Here is a 17,993-nt window from a genome sequence, read left to right on the forward strand (position 1 = left end):
GTGCAAAACGTGCGACGGTTTCGGGTGTGCGAAAACTCCAAAGAGGAAATCAAAAATGCAATAAAATACCAATAGCTGACTGGTGAATGTTACGTATCGTTTCAAATTAGATGCTGTAAAAAAACAAAAAAAGAATTTTGTTTTCTATTTCCCACGTAAGAAAACGTGAACAAAAGTGCAGGACTACTTCGAGCAGCGGTGAAAAAGGCGCACTTAGTTTCCGTAGCCTTCGCTTCATAGCCAAGAACAGTTGTCTGCGAGTATAGATAACACGGAAGAGAGGATGGGCAGGGGAGGGGGGGTGGGGGAGACGAGGCAGAGAATGGGCAGAACCGATGCAGTCGCTTAACGAGTGAATACAGCCTTGCCACTCTTCGCTCACAGTTCCCATACAAATACAAAGGGGGGGGGGGGGGGGATAGGGAAAAAATGACGAAAGGAAGGCAAGGAAACGCTGGATAAACTTAAGTTCAAGATACGGTACGGTGCGGTTCTGCTATTTCTGAAAAATGAAACCATGCAAATATGCCTAGCGGACAACGTACTCAGTGCAGAAGCAGAGCCGCATTAAATGAAGAGCATCGCAGGTTCCAGGCGACACTACGGAAGCGGTCGCACGTCACGTCGACACTTCTGTGCCCTCCGAGGTAACTTTGCGGCTATAGCATTTCTCAAGGCCGCGGATTTGATCCAAACCGCGGCATCCGCATTTCAACGGGGGTGAAATAGAAAACGCACGTGCAGTTACATTTTGGGAAATGTTAAAGAACACCACAATGTCAAATTAATCCGGAGTCCGCCACTACAGCGTGCCTCATAATGCGATTGTGGTTTTGGCAGGTACAGCTCGATAATCCAATTCAAGTTTTGTACTTCTGCCACGATTCAATGTGTCATGTGAGTCAATGATAATGCTCAAACCTCTCACAGGTTATAAAATATGGCGCACAACAATGCCTCGGACAAGGACCTCTTCCTGTGTGTTCTGTGTACTATGCAAACAAACAGCAGTGGTGCAGACAAGGTAAGGTTTAATATTAACTCACCACTCTCGTGTTAGAATAAACGTTGAAGAAATTAAGCTTTCGCCGTCAACATCACCGCTAATTATCGTAAATCAAAGAAACCAGCACAGAAATGTTTGATTATATGGATTGCAATAGTACGTGTGATCGGCATAATTTTTAACCTTTGATTTGTGCGTTGCCGTTGTGCATTGTGCTAATTAAATGCGCAGACGAAATTCGCAGACAAACCGGAGCCAGCACGGAGGGTCAGGCGCCTTCCTCGTTCGCTTGCTTCGCGGTTTCAAACAAACACCGCCGACTTCACGTGCTGGCCAGTAACGTTTGCGCGTGAGAAAGCGTAACCAAGCACCAACAAAATAACATTTATTCATGACTTAAATGATATTTCGCGACAGAAAGACGACACGGACGTGAGAGAAGACGACACACCAAGCGCAATATCATTTAAGTAATGGATTACCAACTTGCCCGGGATGCTGCTCTCATATATTCATGCTTTGGGAAAGCTACATGTGTAACTTCTGCTAGAGCTGTGGGGCAGGGGATATTACGTCTTAATTTTGCAATCGGTAAGGTGGAAAATCGGGAGAGCTGGTTTTGCATCATGAGGTCATAAGAGCGCGAACTTAAACATATGTACCAAGTAAGGGACACACGCGGACGAGCGCTAGCTTTCAACTATTTGATTTTTTTTATTGGACGGATTTCTATTCAAAGAGGGAAAGAAAGGTCGTGGCGTGACAGAAAAACAAAAAAAAAACAAGAAAAAGCCGTCAATTGGGAAAACAAAAATATACAGAAACCAAAGCACGAAATCGTCAAGGTACGCATGCCTGTGCTTTCTAAAAAATAATTATTGTTTTTCTGACAATGCAACAGAAGACCTACTAACACAATTATCATCCCGCGCCATGCACGCAGCCTCAGCGCTAGTGCGAGTTCATCCGTCCTGATACCTAGTCACCACGCGGGGTATCTGAACTCCAGTTTTCACCCACAGTCAAAAAATAAGTAAATAAATAAAGAAGCCGGCAGTTGGAAGTTAGCGCTTGTCCCCGTGTGTCTCAATTTCTTTGAGTATATGTTTTAGTACGCGCTGCTATGACCTTATTTTGCGCTCGGATTCGCTCCCTATTTCTATGGGTCCACTTCTTTTGCTGAGGGTGTGTGGGAACTAGGGTAACGAAATGGCGCCCCTACTGGTGACGCCGAGACTGCCCTGCTCCGCCGCTGGAGCGCGCTGCGCTCCCTTTAGAGGCGGACACGTCCCGCTGTGGTGAAACGTGCTGAAAAGCCATCGGTCTCGCTGCCCGAGTCTCTCTATGCCCATGTTGAGCCGCACTTGTCGAACGGGGGCGGAGAGGGGGAGAGGGGCATAGCTGAGCTAGCGAGAAGTTTTCGCAACATATTGCACGCCTGCACGCTTTAAAGCTTCTGATGAACCTCTATATTAGTTTGATAATTTATCCCTACCACATATGGCTTAATGAGCTCTTTGAAACGTGATCTTTCCTGCTCCAATAGACAAATGTACTGCCGAAGCCCTGTCTAAACGCCAAGCGCCAGGCTAAATTTAGCTCCGCTCGCGTCATGCGTGTTGTGTCAATTGTGCGATCTGCGCACGCGACACATATATTCTCGACTAATAGCTTCTTTCCTGTTCACCCTAAGGACTGTGGAAAGTATCGCAGGAGGAAAGGGGCTGATTTACACCTCAAAGCGTTGTTCTACTCTCGCAAATGTCGAGTGCACCGAAATGCATTACTCACTCCGTCAGAAAGGAGATAGCGAAATGCTATTTTCAATCTGCCCTTCTGAGAGGAAGTACAATGCGCGTTCAACTGTCACGGCAATAGAGAACAAAACACAGCACAAGCTCCTGCTTTAACTGTAGGAAACTGACCCTCACTCACGCACGCACGCTGAACAAAGAGCACACCGTTTTGCTTCTAAGAGAACAGGCAGCCACATTGCAAAGGATAGCGGAGCTCGCGCTCTACTTTTTTACTCGGAGTTACCCCACCGCGCGCGCTCACAACTTCGAGGAGCAGTACAGCACCGGAGCAAGACAATCCTTCCAGCGGGTCCAGCCATTGTTCCAGCGTGCAGGAACCAAGGCCATCCAAGGGGGATCGTGTCATCCATCTTGCGCCGCCACGAGAACATGACAGTCGTTCTTCATTCGTTGGATATAACAAGAAATTTTTCACGGTAAGTGAATTCTAACTTACGTGCACATTCTCCATGTATGACATGCTATCACCAGGCAGTCGTCGCGACATTTAAGCGACGTGATTCACAATGGACTAGGAAAGTGCGCTGCGTCTCTCGATGTCAATCGAAAAAGCCAGTCGTCGCGATAACTGCATATGATTTTATATCTTGCCTCTATCCGTAAGAGGTTTGAAAATCGCAAGCGCTGCCTTAACCATGGTATGTTCAATAAGACCTGAGCCGAGTGGATGCATAAAATGGTTTGTTTACCAGCCCATCATTCCGAGCTTATGCGGTACCTGCTTAGCGTGCGCTTTGTGTGTTTGAATTTATTCAATTCGGCAGTCTACTGCGTACGGAATGCTGTTGAAATAAAAACGGAAGACACTTTCTCGAGACTAAAGTGTGAAACGGTGGAAGCCTGACACCATTGCTAATGGCGATTTGTAGCGTCGGAAACACCACGGAGGCACACAACTCGTACACTGTTATGTTAATGTTTGTTTGTTTATTAAATGCCTGCAACGTCGTTTACGCCTATGTCTATCGTTTCGATGTCTTCTGAGTCCATCATTTCAAAGCTGTCATCTGGGAGGATATCGGTTTGCGACTCATGGCCGGTGAACTCCTTGTGCTTTAATTGGTCCACATCCGTGATGGCTGCTTTGCAGCGACGAACTGTTGCAGCACCGTTTGTGGATCAGGAGGAGACGCGTCTTCCATGGCGGTGTCGGGGTGTAGTTGGCCATCCTCATGATCCACTTCGCTCGATTGACTTGTACTTGTTCGGCTTGCGGCGGCAAGATGGCGGTCACGGTGCTTCCCAGCTTCATTTGCCTTGGTATCCGGAGATGCGGCGAGTCACTTCATTCACATTGCCTCTCTTGCGTTGGCCCGTCGCGTCCCTGGACTCTGGTGTCGGACGCGCCTCGCCGCCCTGATGCATGCGACGTATAGTCTCAGCCTCTCTTGAGCGCCGCTTGCCTTCAGCGGCTGCCGCACGTCGGGTGTTAGGAGGCACTGGTTTGGCGATACGAAGCATCCTTCCCTCATGATACGCCAACGTAAACTGCCGCCACCGCTGCCCCCACACTATACCCAAGCAGACTGTCGCCACGTGCGCCTCGCGATATTGACGTCAGGCCAAACAACGCCCTATTGGGAGGCCACTTCAAGCGCCTGACGACAGTGACGTCAGGATGCACCGTCGAACACACGGCCACCACGCGTGCCGATGTGATGAGTCATCCCGCACGGCGCCGAACCACCCCGACATCCGCACTTGGCGACAGTGACGTCCCGCACGCGAGCCAATCAGGAGGCGCACATCTGTGTCTAGCGACAGTGACGTCACACACAGAGGACACCAGTCAGGAGGTCAGAAAGTTGTGACAGTTTCTGCTAACGGCAGATGACCTTGACAATGAGCCATTAAACGCTTCCGCCTTAATAAGGATTAACATAACAGACGGCGTCATTTTTCTGGCGGCACGCTTTCGTTATAAGCCGCGCCCTTGGCGGTGTCTTTGGCCGATGGGTAATATGCGACCACTCAAGTTACGTGCAGAGCCAGTGCTAGTTAGAAACTTTGCCGCAGGCATTCAGCTGCCTGCTGCGTGAGGCCAGTTGGGCGCTGTTGGATACGAACCTTTTTCCTGGCATCACTCAAGTTCTCCGAACACATCCAATCGCCGTCGCATTCCAATTATGGTACGCAGGGGCGCGTCTACCACGTTGCCGGACCCGTCAGACAGGTTGGCGACTCTAACCTCATGCGCCGCACGTCGAGCTATTGACTCCCCCCCCCCCGCCCCTGCTTGACTCTTCCCGAAAGTGCAATCGGAGCCTAGAACGGTTCCAGGTAGCTGATCCTGGTCCAGAGCAAAGCTGTTTTGCAGCTCTGGAATTTCGTTCGAGAACAACCCATCTCCTCCAGCTGAGCTCTTGCAGGCAAGGAGGCAACGCCGGTGGCAAGTCACCCATCGGACAGTGGAGCCCCTGGAGCGTCCCCATTGGCCGAATGTGACGGCACTTGCAAGGGCGCCTACCATTGGAGGAAAATGATGTCACCTGAGCTGGCTCGACGATTGGCCGAAAATGACGCGACCTCGAGAAACCGAAGGGGTTAAAAGTGAGAGACAGGGAGAACATTACCTATTTAACTAATTAATTAATTCGTTCGTTCGTTTGTTCGTTCGTTCGTTCGTTCATGCCACGGGTCGCAGCGTCCGATTTGTTGCCGGCCGTCGATGACTTTATGACTGTTGATTACCTTGTGGTATTAGTGTAAATAATGTAAATAAACCTTCAGTTCACAAAACCCTCCTCTCAACGTCGGCAAACTCCCGCACTCAACGGACAAGATCTAATAGCGCGTAATCTTGAACTTACGGAAAATGCATGATGAATTCATATTTTAGGCTGAACAAGACTCAGCTGTTTTTGCGCATGCATTGAAATTGTATTGTTATATGTCTGACTTTATGTCTCGTGTTGCGGTTTTGGAGCACAGTGTGAATGTGAAAGGTTGCTTATGTTTACGAACTCGGTGGCTTATGAAGCAGCGAGTTATGCACCGGAATCGAATATAACGGCTATTGTGTGTAATTACAGTTGCAGGGGCGTTTCGCATGAGCTTGCTGTTTTGGACATGCCTGTGCCTTAGCTTATATGAGTCGGCGCTTCAGAGTTAGGTCATATGAACTGTAATCGTCATATATCATATGAACTGTAATTATGTCATATGATGCGTAATCTATGCATTTTGCTAATGCATGGCGGATAAAAATGTGTTTATCCCTTTAATATCTTTAGTCAAGAAATAAAGTATCGAAATAAAACGTTTCCTTAATTCCGTGTTATCAGTCATCTGTCATGCACAAAACAAAGAATTGGTCCAATAAACTAATAGTTTTGGTCTAACTGCAAGTTTTACATGCCTTCAAGAATGTAAAATGCTAGATATCAAGCTGCAGCATAGTCGAATCTGTCAAAAATGAACTCCGTTGCATACCTCATGAATGAAAATAAGTTCATGCCTTTTAGAAAGCTTAATGCAGACCGCAGTGAACTGTTTCTTGTTAGTCTTGAATTGTGGGTAAGTTTGCCATAACCAGCGTTGTTACCAATTTTTTATGCACACTCAGTAATACCAATTAAACTAGAGGACCATATTTTCATCCCTACTGAGCATCATGTTCGCAGATATGATCCTCAAATTATGGCTTGAGCAGTGGCACAATCAGTGATAGCGGGGGGGGGGGGGGGGGGGGGGGGAACGCAGGGCACGTGCGTACGATGTGTCACAAGCGGTATTTGTGACACACCAGACTAATGACAGACATGACATCTGACAATGACCAATGTTCTATTTGTTAGTAGGATTATTGTAACATTGGTGCTGAACGAGGGTGAACTGTCGGCAATTTTTTTCTTTAAATCTAAAGATTGAAGTTAGTTTAGCAATTGACTATTGCAGTCATTTAGATGTTTCGTATGTGTTTCAGTAGGGAGACTAAGAGCTAAGACTTTGTTTTAGTGCAGTCACCTTCTTATGTGACCGTCTTGATGTGGTTTTACACAATTACGTGTTGACGCAATTACGTGTTGATGGAATTACACAATTACGTGTAACTAAGAACAAGAGGTCCCGCTGCAGTTTATAACTGTGGGACCTCTTTCTGTATAACTTCTACTGCGTATATGTACTACTAATGAATGAAGCAATAGAACTTGAACTTGAAACTTGAACTTGAAACTTGAAACTTCTGCACATGATATTTTTCAGGCACCCCCTTTATATGACGCAAGAAGGCAGCTGCAAAGACACAAGGATGTCAAGGAACCAGTCCAGCACGACTCCACATGGTGCAAAGGAGCGCACTCCAAAGCATCAAATTGCATTGCCATGCAATTTGGACGAGAAAACTAGAATGTGAGCGTATTGGGTCTGCGATTTGACTAAATGAGACCAAAACTTTCAGAAGACAGTGTGTCATACCAAGACGATAATTCTCACGTGCTCTTGGCAGCCATCTTGACATAGAATTTTTTGTAATGTATCTGATGGGAAAGTCAAGCTTAAATATGCTTTCTGAGACAAACACATAGGAGCAAGTCTCATTCAAAAGTTACAAATATGTTTTAAAGAAAAGCTTATTAGTTTTGCGAGAAGTGACCATTTTTTCTCTTGCCTCTCAACAGATATATCCATGTTACAAAAAAATAGTGGTACAATAACATCGCAGGTTTGCTTAGTGACATAATACATACTTGCAATGAGCATGGTGCCTGTGTTGACTACAAGAAGCAACGGCGCATGCTTGGTTAGCTGCTAACATAATTTAACAGCACGTAAATACAAGCGTGCTGTCATTCCGTATTTTAAATGCTGACATGATGCAGACAGATATTCATGTTTTGCCTTTTACCATTTTTTGACCTTAATTTATAACTATGGCTTCCTCCTAAGTTCCAGGAAGGGGATGCATTGGGAGTAGAGTACTCCCGGTTTAAGAAGTCATCGTTTACGTACGTGCTCACGGAATCAGCTCATTAGAACCACTCGTGGCTCCTGAAGCGGGAGCAAGGAGCAAGGTCTTTAGCAACTATACACCCTAGGTCTTAATTAGAAGCCACAGAGTCGCTTTGAATTGAAAACTTACTTTGGCACATGTAAAACTGTGGTTTCTTCTTCTGTGAAATAGTCATATGCGTGCTCCTGGCAGGCATTTGAGATTTTGATTAGGATGACTCAATTTACGTGCCAGCCAAATCTCCTAGCGGAGGCAGAGAGGTGTTTAATGCAAAGAATTGTGAAAGAAACTGTGTGGAACACTTGTTCATCAATTGGCAGATGTCAACATATAGTGTCAACCAAGCAAAAGCCCCTTAGATGGATGGCTTCTGCAGGCAAAATAAAGTGCAATCATTTTTGCACATTGTAATTTTGTTGACTCAAAATAAAGTGCACAGTGAGGTATTGTATTGGTATTCGCAGACACATGTATACTTGCTTTGGGACGAAGACAATATTCTGTGAAGTTGGTCCATAGCAAAAGTAACGCATAGCCGCATGCAAAACCCACGAGCACTGAAAGGATATGTAAAACAGGATGGTGCCTTTCCCAATTAAAGATTTGCTTCTTTGTTTGTCTTTGTCGTGCCGTGCCTGTACTTATATATATCTCGCCTTTGATGCATCATATTCATCACATCTTATTCTTGGTTCACGTCCGAAGCCATGTTGTACTATACACCGCCAAAGCTCGACTCAGTTTCTAACCTTATTTCCACTACAGATAGCAACGTTCTCATTCTAACGCAAACTTGGTTAAACACAGCCATTGACAACACCGAAATTCAGATTGTCTTTACCGACTTCCATATCTTCCGTTGCGATCGTTATGTGAGGCGAGGAGGAGTGTTAATAGCCACTAGCCGTAACCTTCATTGTTTCAAAATTGATATCTCCTCTCCATTGGAAATATTGTTTGTGGAACTAAAAATTCTCACCCACGCTTAATATTAGGATCTTCATAGCGTCCTCCTGATGCTGATTCAAGCGTTGTTGCATGCTTCGACGAGGCACTTTACACTCTGGCACATTCTTTTCCTAACGCACCAATCATTCTGTTCGGTGATTTCAACTTTGCAACAATAGTATGGTATGACATAGCACTGACATTATCGAAGCACAACGAAGAAACTCAATTTATTGACACGTGTCTTACGTTTGGCTTATCTCAGTTCATTTTCAACCCAACAAGGCATATAAATCAATCGTCCAGCTCGCTCGACCTCTTGTTTACCACGCATCCTGACTTTCCTGAGCTAACATTTTTGCTCGGGCTTAGTGATCATGCTGCAATTCACGCTACTTATCAATTTCATATAGCATATCCCTCCAAAATAAGAAAGACCATAACGCTCTACGACAGAGGTGATTATGTCGCGTTCAATGAAAAGTTAACTCAGTTCAGTTACTCCTATCTCGAAACGTTTATTTGTCGTTCCGTTGAAGATTACTGGTTAATCTTTAAATCCAAAATGCAGGAACTAACGAAAGCCCACGTTCCTACCATCACTGTAACTGAACGGCCCTCATCGCCTTGGTTTGATAAAGCATTAAAACGCCTGAACAATAAAAAGGAAAGGCTCTATCGTATCGCCAAGCAATCTAACATGCCACGCGCATGGGAAAAGTACCGCTGCATTGACAAAATGTTTCAGTCACAAGCTAACACAACTAAGCAATCATTCTTTTCAACCTCACTTCCTGATATGCTACGCAATACCCCTCGTCAATTCGGGAAGGTTGTCAATCCATGCCCAAAGAAATCGATAAACACACTTGAGAAAAATGGCGTCCCTATCCCTCATACTGAACTTGCAACAACACTTCATTCAATATTTTGTTCAGTTTTTACATAAGAATCTGAAGGCAATCTTCCTCACTTTTACTAACCCTCAATATCCTCTCATGCCAGCCATCACGTTTGAACCTGATGGCATTTGCAGTCTAATAGAATCTTTGAAGCTAACTTCATCGACTGGTATTGACGAAATTAACGCGAAAGTGCTTAAAAATACAAAAATGTCGCTAGTGTCATCTTATCACACATTTTTCAACAGTCACTCTCGTCTGGAGTGGTGCCGCAGGACTGGAAGACAGGTAAGATCATTCCAGTCCCCAAAAAAGCTTCTTCAACGACATGTCTTGACTACCGGCCAATTTTTATTACAAGTGTCTGTACCAAACTGATGGAGCATGTCATCTTTTCCCACATCATCAAATTTCTCATTTCTAACAACATTTTTTATCATAGTCAGCACGGATTTCTTAAGAATTTATCTTGCGATACTCAACTTGCATTTTTTATAAATGGCATCAGTTCCCAATTAAACCTTAATGTACCCGTAGATCCGTTGTTTTTAGACTTCGAGAAAGCTTTTGATAAGGTACCCCACAATCGTCTTTTCTTGAAACTTTCATCCTGAATCTCAATCCCCTAATGTATAATTGGTTGCGCAGTTTTCTGTCCAGTCGGCAACAGTTCGTTTTTGCAAATAACTTTTCATATCCTCTGTCTCCTGCGCTTTCTAGAGTTCCTAAAGGTTCTTTTCTTGGCCCCCTTCTCTTCTTAATCTACAATAATGATATTCCTGATTATATATCTTCTAGCATACACCTATTTGCGGACGACTGTGTTATTTACCTACCCATTAACAATATCTCAGTTATCCCTGTCCTACAGTGGGACTTACAAACAGTTCAAAAATAATGCAAGACATGGTTAATGTCATGAAATGTAAATAAAACCTCATTAATCTCTTTCCATTGTTGGCATTCTTATGTAGCACCCTCATATCTCTTAGGTAACTCGATAATATCATCTATGGCGTGTTATAAATACCTAGGGCTTATTTTAACGCACGATCTTTCATGGTCCTCTCACATCGCTAAAGTAACTAACGAGGCTAACCGCACCTTAGGCTTTCTCAGGCGAAATCTGAAATTCGCCCCTCCTTCGGTAAAAACTTTCCTACAAATATGTGGTAACGCCCAAACTTGAATACGCATGCTCGGTTTGGGAACCTCATCTTACTAATCTTTCTAATCTGTTCTAATGTGTGTTTTGCATCGGTCCAAAACCCCGCAGCCCGATTTGTCTTCGATGACTATTCTTCATATACTAGTGTCACAGCGCTAAAATATAATGTGAATCTTTCTAGTCTAGAAACTAGACGTCAAGTGTCCAGGCTCATTCTACATCGCAAGTTTTACCATGCCCCGAATGGTAACAACGTCATATCACCCGCTCACCGCCATTCATCTCGGACTAATCATTCAAAGTCAGTATAGCCCGCGCATGCGCGCACATCATCCCATCTGCATTCGTTTTTCCCCCATACAGTAACAGACTGGAATGATCTGCCTGAAGAAGCGGCGGACCACTCCAGTGCGACTGAGTTCAAGACTGCCATCGAACACCTTCTTTGAAGCTGCCCACCCCTCATGTATAACCCTTCTCCAGGGGCATTTCAGGAATGAATAAATAAATAAATAATTAAATAAATAAATACTTCAGTTAGACTGCATTTTCAACTAGCCACAATAATTGATCACGGAATTATGCAAGCTGCTCTCCAGAAGTATAGCGTTCATATTGTAATGCGGATCGAAACGCTACTATATATGACACGAAATTTGATGCTCAAGATTTTAATGTCAATGCTCCTTGTAGTTTTATACTCATTTTGGTACACGCTGAATAATATTGTAAATTTATATTTTAGTTATTTGTGAGAAAGTGCAACCGCTGAATCCCGACAGCACCAGGAAATTACTTTCGTGAGGACGCTAACCTAATAGGAAATATGATATGCCTCGGTACTGCTTTGAGACCGGACGGGATATTGCTGCCGAACCACGTCAAGACACGCTTAGAAACAATGGGGTTCAGACCATACATGATTAACTTTATGGCAAATATTTATAACCGAAACTAGACCTGCAGCCTCACATGAAAATATATGACACATCTCTAAATACATTGTACTCTCACCTAGGAATATTCATATGTTGTACAGAACGTTGTCAAATGAGCTACTGTTTTAGAATATGCCATGAAAAAAAGTTTCTCGCACAATTTATCAATGTTACCAGCCTCATACTTAGCAGCTCATCGGGTAACCTCTGCCATATAAGTGTATGCGTATTGTGCTAGAAATGCGTTTACTGGCCATTTTAGGGCGCATATTTCTCTTCAATCGTAGTGACAATGCTTTGTGAGTGCGCACGTTTGTCCCATGTTTAACTTTCCATTGTGTATTTTATTTTTGAAACGATGGAGCCAATTTAAAATAAGGGGTATTTCTACTCTGCAATACTTATGAAACTTTAAGGAATATACTTATGTTTTTTTACAAGATGTATTGTAAAGTTCATGGACATCATTGCAATCAGATTTCATGTGTGTGTCAGTATGTTTCTCGAAATGCCATTCAGTTTCTTTTGTGACTGATCAATAAAGGTTTTACCCTTTTGAGAGAAAAAAAATGTTCATCTGAGTAACTCGGCGACTACAGATAAAATCCAATTCACCAAGCACATGTGCAGGAGCTGCTTATGAAGGAATCAAATATTCTCCACATGTATTGTAAATTCCTTCTAACGTGGCCGTTGCTCTACATCGTGAGTGCTTTCACACTATTGGGAAGAGTACTAGCACTCTGTTTCGAAGGAGTACAATTTCTCTGTTAGAAGTAGTACAAGCACTCTGTTTGGGGGAGTAGAAACACTCGGTTTGGAAGAATAGAAGTACTCGGTTTGGGGGAGTAGAAGTACTCGGTTTGGAGGAGTAGAAGCACTCGGTCGGGTGAGTACTATTACCCTTTTGGTAAGAGGGTATTAGCACTCGCTTGCGGTGGAACGATAAAATTCTGTCGGGGGAGTTATTCTGCTCCATCTCAAAGGGGTTGATCTACTTTGGAAAAGGGAATTAAATAGGAGACAAGCACATACTCCCTCAAAGAGAATTCCCAGAACTGCGTTTTTAGACTGTACACAAGAAAGCGCATGACATTTATTCAGGCATTAGAAAGCTTACATGCTTAACTTATTATAAAACTGGGGGTCTAATGTGGTCTAATTCATTTCATTTAATTTTATTACCTTAAAGGCCCCAATAAATGGAGCTTTACATAAGGGGTGGCAAGAATGAAAATACATAGTCACAATAACAGGAAGTTTTTTTTTTACATTTTTGATGAACTTCGATGGGCACATAATGACAGCAACGTCGTTAGGAAGGCCGTTCCATTTTGCTGCTGTGCGAGGAAAAAAAGAATTTGAAAACGTGACAGTGCGTGAGCGTGGACGGGCAACCTGTAGCTGATGGCTGGTGCGGCGAGATATGCCTGTAGGGAGAAGGATATAAGGTGCGATGCGCATAGGGCTATGAAAGAATTTGTGAAATAAAGATAGGCTGGCAATGCGACGACGCAGCGGTAAGGGGGATAATGCGGATGCAGTTTTTAAGGAGGAAACGCTAACATCAAAGGAATATGGCGAGTGGATGAAACGAGCGGTGCGATTTTGTACAGATTATAGATCATTAATTAGGTATGCTTGATGAGGATTCCAAATAGGCGATGCAAATTCTAGTTTTTACCTGACAAATGATTTGTAGGCTAATAGTTTTACATGTTGAGGAGCATGATGTAGATGGCGTTTTAGAAATCCTAACGTCCTGACCGCGGATGGTATTAGGTTAGTAACATGAGAATTCCAGGAAACATCGCTCGATAGTGTTACTCCAAAATACTTGTACGAATGAACTAGTTCTACCGGAACTTCGGGGATTACGTAAGGAAATACGAGAGAATTACGGCGATGGTGAATGGACAAATATTTACACTTACGTGGGTTAAGTTCCATTCGCCACTCGTAACACCAGTCCTGAACATCATTAAGATCACTTTGAAGAGAAGATTGGTCAGCGGTGGAAGTAATAGCACGATATATCACACAATTGTCCACGAACATACGTATGCTACATGATACGTTTAACGATAAATCATTTATGTTTATTAGGAAAAGTAGCGGGGCGAGCACGGATCCCTGCGGGATGCCTGATGTTACAGAAACTGAATTAGAATTCCTATTATTAATGGTGACGAATTGTGAACGATTAGTCAAGAATTCTTCAATCCACTTGAGTATATTAGGGTGAAAATTTAAGCGGGAAAGCTTTATCAGAAGGCGTTTATGGGGTACTTTGTCAAAGGCTTTAGCAAAATCTAAAATAATTACGTCAGACTGAAGGTTACTATCAAGGTTAGAATGCAGATTGTGTAAGAAAGCGGCAAGCTGTCTCGCTGGAGTAACCGCGGCGAAACCCGTGCTGGGCAGGATTGAACAAGTTATTCGAGTCGAGAAATGCCATGACGTGAGTATAGATGACGTGTTCCATGATTTTAAAGGGAATACTAGTTAGGGAAATGGGACGGTAATTTAGATTTGAATTGTTGTTACCTGATTTGTAGACTGGAACGACCTTCCCTTGTTTCCAATCTTTGGGCAGTTGGCCTGTGAGGAGTGACTGAGTGAATAACAAGCACAACAGAGATGAACACGTATGTTTTGTGTTCTGCACTATCTTAGCGTTGATGTTGTCAATGCCAGCAGAGGATGATAGCTTTAAGTTTTCTATAAGAGATAAAATCGCCTCTTAACAAAATACAAGTGCAGGCATTGTCGCCTGAATAATTGCGGGGTTTGGAGAAGCAGCCGGATCGGTTTCATTAGTAAACGCGGATGAAAAAGCTGCGTTAAAAATGTTGGCGCATTCGCACTCCCAGATAGTTTCACCTGATGCATCGCTGAAGGAAATTGTGCGTGTACTCTGGGGATTAACGACCTGCCAAAAAAATTATGGGGTTTTACGTGCCAAAACCACTTTCTGATTATGAGGCGCGCCTTAGTGGAGGACTCCGGAAATTTCGACCACCTGGAGTTCTTTAACGTGCACCTAAATCTAAATACACGTGTGTTTTCGCATTTCGCCTCCACCGAAATGCGGCCGCCGTAGCCGGGATTCGATCCCGCGACCTCGTCAGCTTAACCACGGCGAGTTAATGACTCGCCAGAACCTACGGCGGTTAGTAAACAACATATGAGGCAGGTCCTAATGAAAGAAAGAGTGTTTGGCTTCTCCCACATTTTGTAGGTACGTTTTTTTCAGCTGCATAATACTTGTCCCAAGCATTAATTCTGACTAGGCCGCACCTTGGCTGAACGGAAAATACGCTTTTTTTGTTCTCAAGACGTTTGAGTGTATTTGTGAACCAAGGGTCTAGAGGGTTAGTTCTGATATTTATGCTGGGAATAAACCTGTCAACCAAACCTTCAATTTTTGTCTTAAACAAGTACCAGTTATCGTGGATAGATCTTTGATTAATGTCAGACTGAAAACGGGGTACGAATTTCGCGAAGTTCATTATTTATGGCAGTGTAACTTCCTTTATCATTAAGTCGGATGGTACGTTTGCTAGTTGTCCGTGAAAATGGTTTAATCGTGAAGTCGACTTGTATGACTTGGTGATCGCTGACACCTGGTAGATGCGTGATAGAATGAACGTATTCCGGGTTATCCGTTAATATTAGGTCGAGAATATTAGCGCAGCCCTCAGTTACACGGGTTGGCTCGGATATAATTTGAGCAACATTAAAATTAAGGCAAACATCAAGAAATTCATTAGCATCTCTATTACACGTGGTAGTTAAATTATGCCAATCAATACTCGGAAAATTGAAGTCTCCAGATAAAAGAGTACAGGTGTTTGGAAGCTTCATTTTAATTTCATTTATTGCACTATTCAGTTTTGTGGGAAAATCCGGACTGTTAGGAGGCCTGTAGCCAATGCCAATCAAAACTGACTGAGGTGAAGCGTGGCATAAGACCCATAACATTTCTATGTCTGATGAAATATTAATGGTTGTACGTGATAGTTCATGTCTGGTTGCAATCAGTGCCCCCCCTCCCCTCCTATCCGGGCGATCCTTGCGGAAGACGCGGAAATTATGCAAGTCGGCAAGGACTTCATTATCGCAGATGTCGCTGTTTAGCCACGTTTCCGTCAAGATTAGTAGGTTGCTGGTGGAAGATAAGAGGATATTTGCAATAATGTCGCGCTTTGAAATGAAACTGGCACGTTAGAGAAAACAGCTGACAATGAAAGTGCTTGTTGTTGAACATGCTTAGAATGGCCTGTCGATTGACGGTGAGACGATTGATATTTCACTTCTTTTACTGTTTCTGAAGCTTCATCGAATATGTAGCGTTTCGGACCAATGTGTAAAGTTTTGAATCGAAGGGAGAACTTATCGGATACCGATCTGGCCTTGGCTGCATGATTTTTGCGAGCGTTACGGATGGAAGCGGGAAAGTCTTCGCGAATGCTGTAGTTCGTGCCTTTATGTTCATAACCACATGATAGAATGCGTTCTTTAGTTTTGGACGATGTGACTTTTACGATGATATGCCTGGTACGATTAGGTGAGTGATGCCCGAGACGGTGAGCGCGCTCTATTAAATTAGGGTCGATGTCAAAGCCTAGTTGTTGAGAGAAATGGCGAATGACAGTTTCTTCTGAGTCTGCATAAGTTTCAGCGGGGTTAGTTTCGTTAACATTGTAAAAAATAAGATTGTTACGACGGGAGCGATTTTCTGCGTCGTCCACTCGTGCTTCAAGTTTCTCGACTTTGCAGGTAAGTTCGGTTGTTAAAGTTTTCAGGGTGTCTATTTCAGAGTAGAGAACAGAAAGGGTAGCGTAGTGGGATTCCAGAGCGTTCATGCGTTTGTTTAGGTCGACCAATGTTGTGTCAGTAGTTTTCAGCTGTTGTCTAATGTCTTGTAACTACCGGGCAAACGCGGTTTGCTCGGTAGTTAGTTTCTGGAGCTCGGCAAGTACGGTCTCGAAACGGTCGGGGCCTGGGTTAGATTCTACTCCATCAGACAATAGCAAGAGAATACGAATAACATGCGAACATTCGACAACAATGCAGGCACAGCACTTCAGGAAAAGATTACGGCTTTTTTTAGCGAACAAAGAAAATTTATTACCAACCTGCATCGTGAAAAGCAGCGGAATAGTAGCCTGCACTGTCGCGCAGCTGCCGGGCCCACAGAGCGGTGGCGATGAGCGCACGGTTTTTATAACTACAGCGGATGATGTTCCTGCCGATCGGGTTGTCCACTGATGATCCGACATGCGGTAGACTGATGTAAGTAAGTGATGGCAGGTGGAGCACAGATGATGTTACGGGTTGATCCAAAATGTGTTGATTGTGGTAGGACTGATTCACAAGGCACAGATCCACGGGAGGCAGACGGTGGAACGATAAGAAGTAAGCGGATGGCGAGAGCAAGCACCTGCATCGTGAAAAGCAGTGGATTAGTAGCCTGCCCTGTCGCGCAGCTACCGGGCCCACAGAGCGGTGGCGATGAGCGCACGGATTTTATAACAGCAGCGGATTATGTTCCTGGCGATGGGGTTGTCGACTGATGATCCGAGATGCGGTAGACTGTGATGGCAGGTGGAGCACACATGATGTTACGGGTTGATCCAAATGTGTTGATTGTGGTAGGACAGGTTCACAGAAGGTACAGATGCACGGGAGGCAGACGGTGGAACGATAAGAAGTAGGCGGATGGCGAGAGCAAGCACCTGCATCATGAACAGCAGCGGATTAGTAGCCTGCACTGTCGCACAGCTACCGGGCCCACTATCTTGCAAGCGTGCTCGCTTAAGGGCTACGGTGTAGGGTTGCCAAGCACGAGGTTGCGGGATAAAATTCCAGCCACAGCGGCCGCATTTCGAGGGTGACTAAATGCGAAAGCACCTGTGTACTTACACTTAGGTGAGCCTTAAGGAACCCCATGTGGTCCAAACAATTCCGGAGCCCCCCCCCCCCCCCCCCCCCCCCCTAAGGCGTACCTCATAATCAGATCATGGTTCTGGCACGTTAAACCTCATAATTTAATTTTAATCAACCTCGTTCGCTCCCTATTCGTAGTGAGCCTGCCGTGGTCAAACGCGGTGAGCGCGAATCACCATCCCTCTGTCTTGCTGCCCGAGTCTCATTTCATTTCTGAACCCATAACGCAATAAAGGAGGTAAGGCGAGCAGACACGGACGCAAGAGAACATAAGTGGACAACACAACACCTGCGTTCGTGTTGTCCAC

At 44.3% G+C, this 17,993-nt stretch overlaps 1 long non-coding RNA gene across 1 annotated transcript; it reads left to right on the top strand.

The window, feature by feature from the left end:
* The first annotated feature begins 439 nt into the window (after positions 1-439).
* Positions 440-12,303, top strand: LOC129388143 (uncharacterized). Its single transcript, XR_008615172.2, has 2 exons — positions 440-3,239; positions 7,030-12,303. It is a non-coding gene; the product is annotated as an uncharacterized lncRNA (long non-coding RNA).
* Positions 12,304-17,993: the final 5,690 nt, after the last annotated feature.

This window comes from Dermacentor andersoni, chromosome 10, assembly GCF_023375885.2.
Source record: "Dermacentor andersoni chromosome 10, qqDerAnde1_hic_scaffold, whole genome shotgun sequence".
Classification (NCBI taxonomy): domain Eukaryota; kingdom Metazoa; phylum Arthropoda; class Arachnida; order Ixodida; family Ixodidae; genus Dermacentor; species Dermacentor andersoni.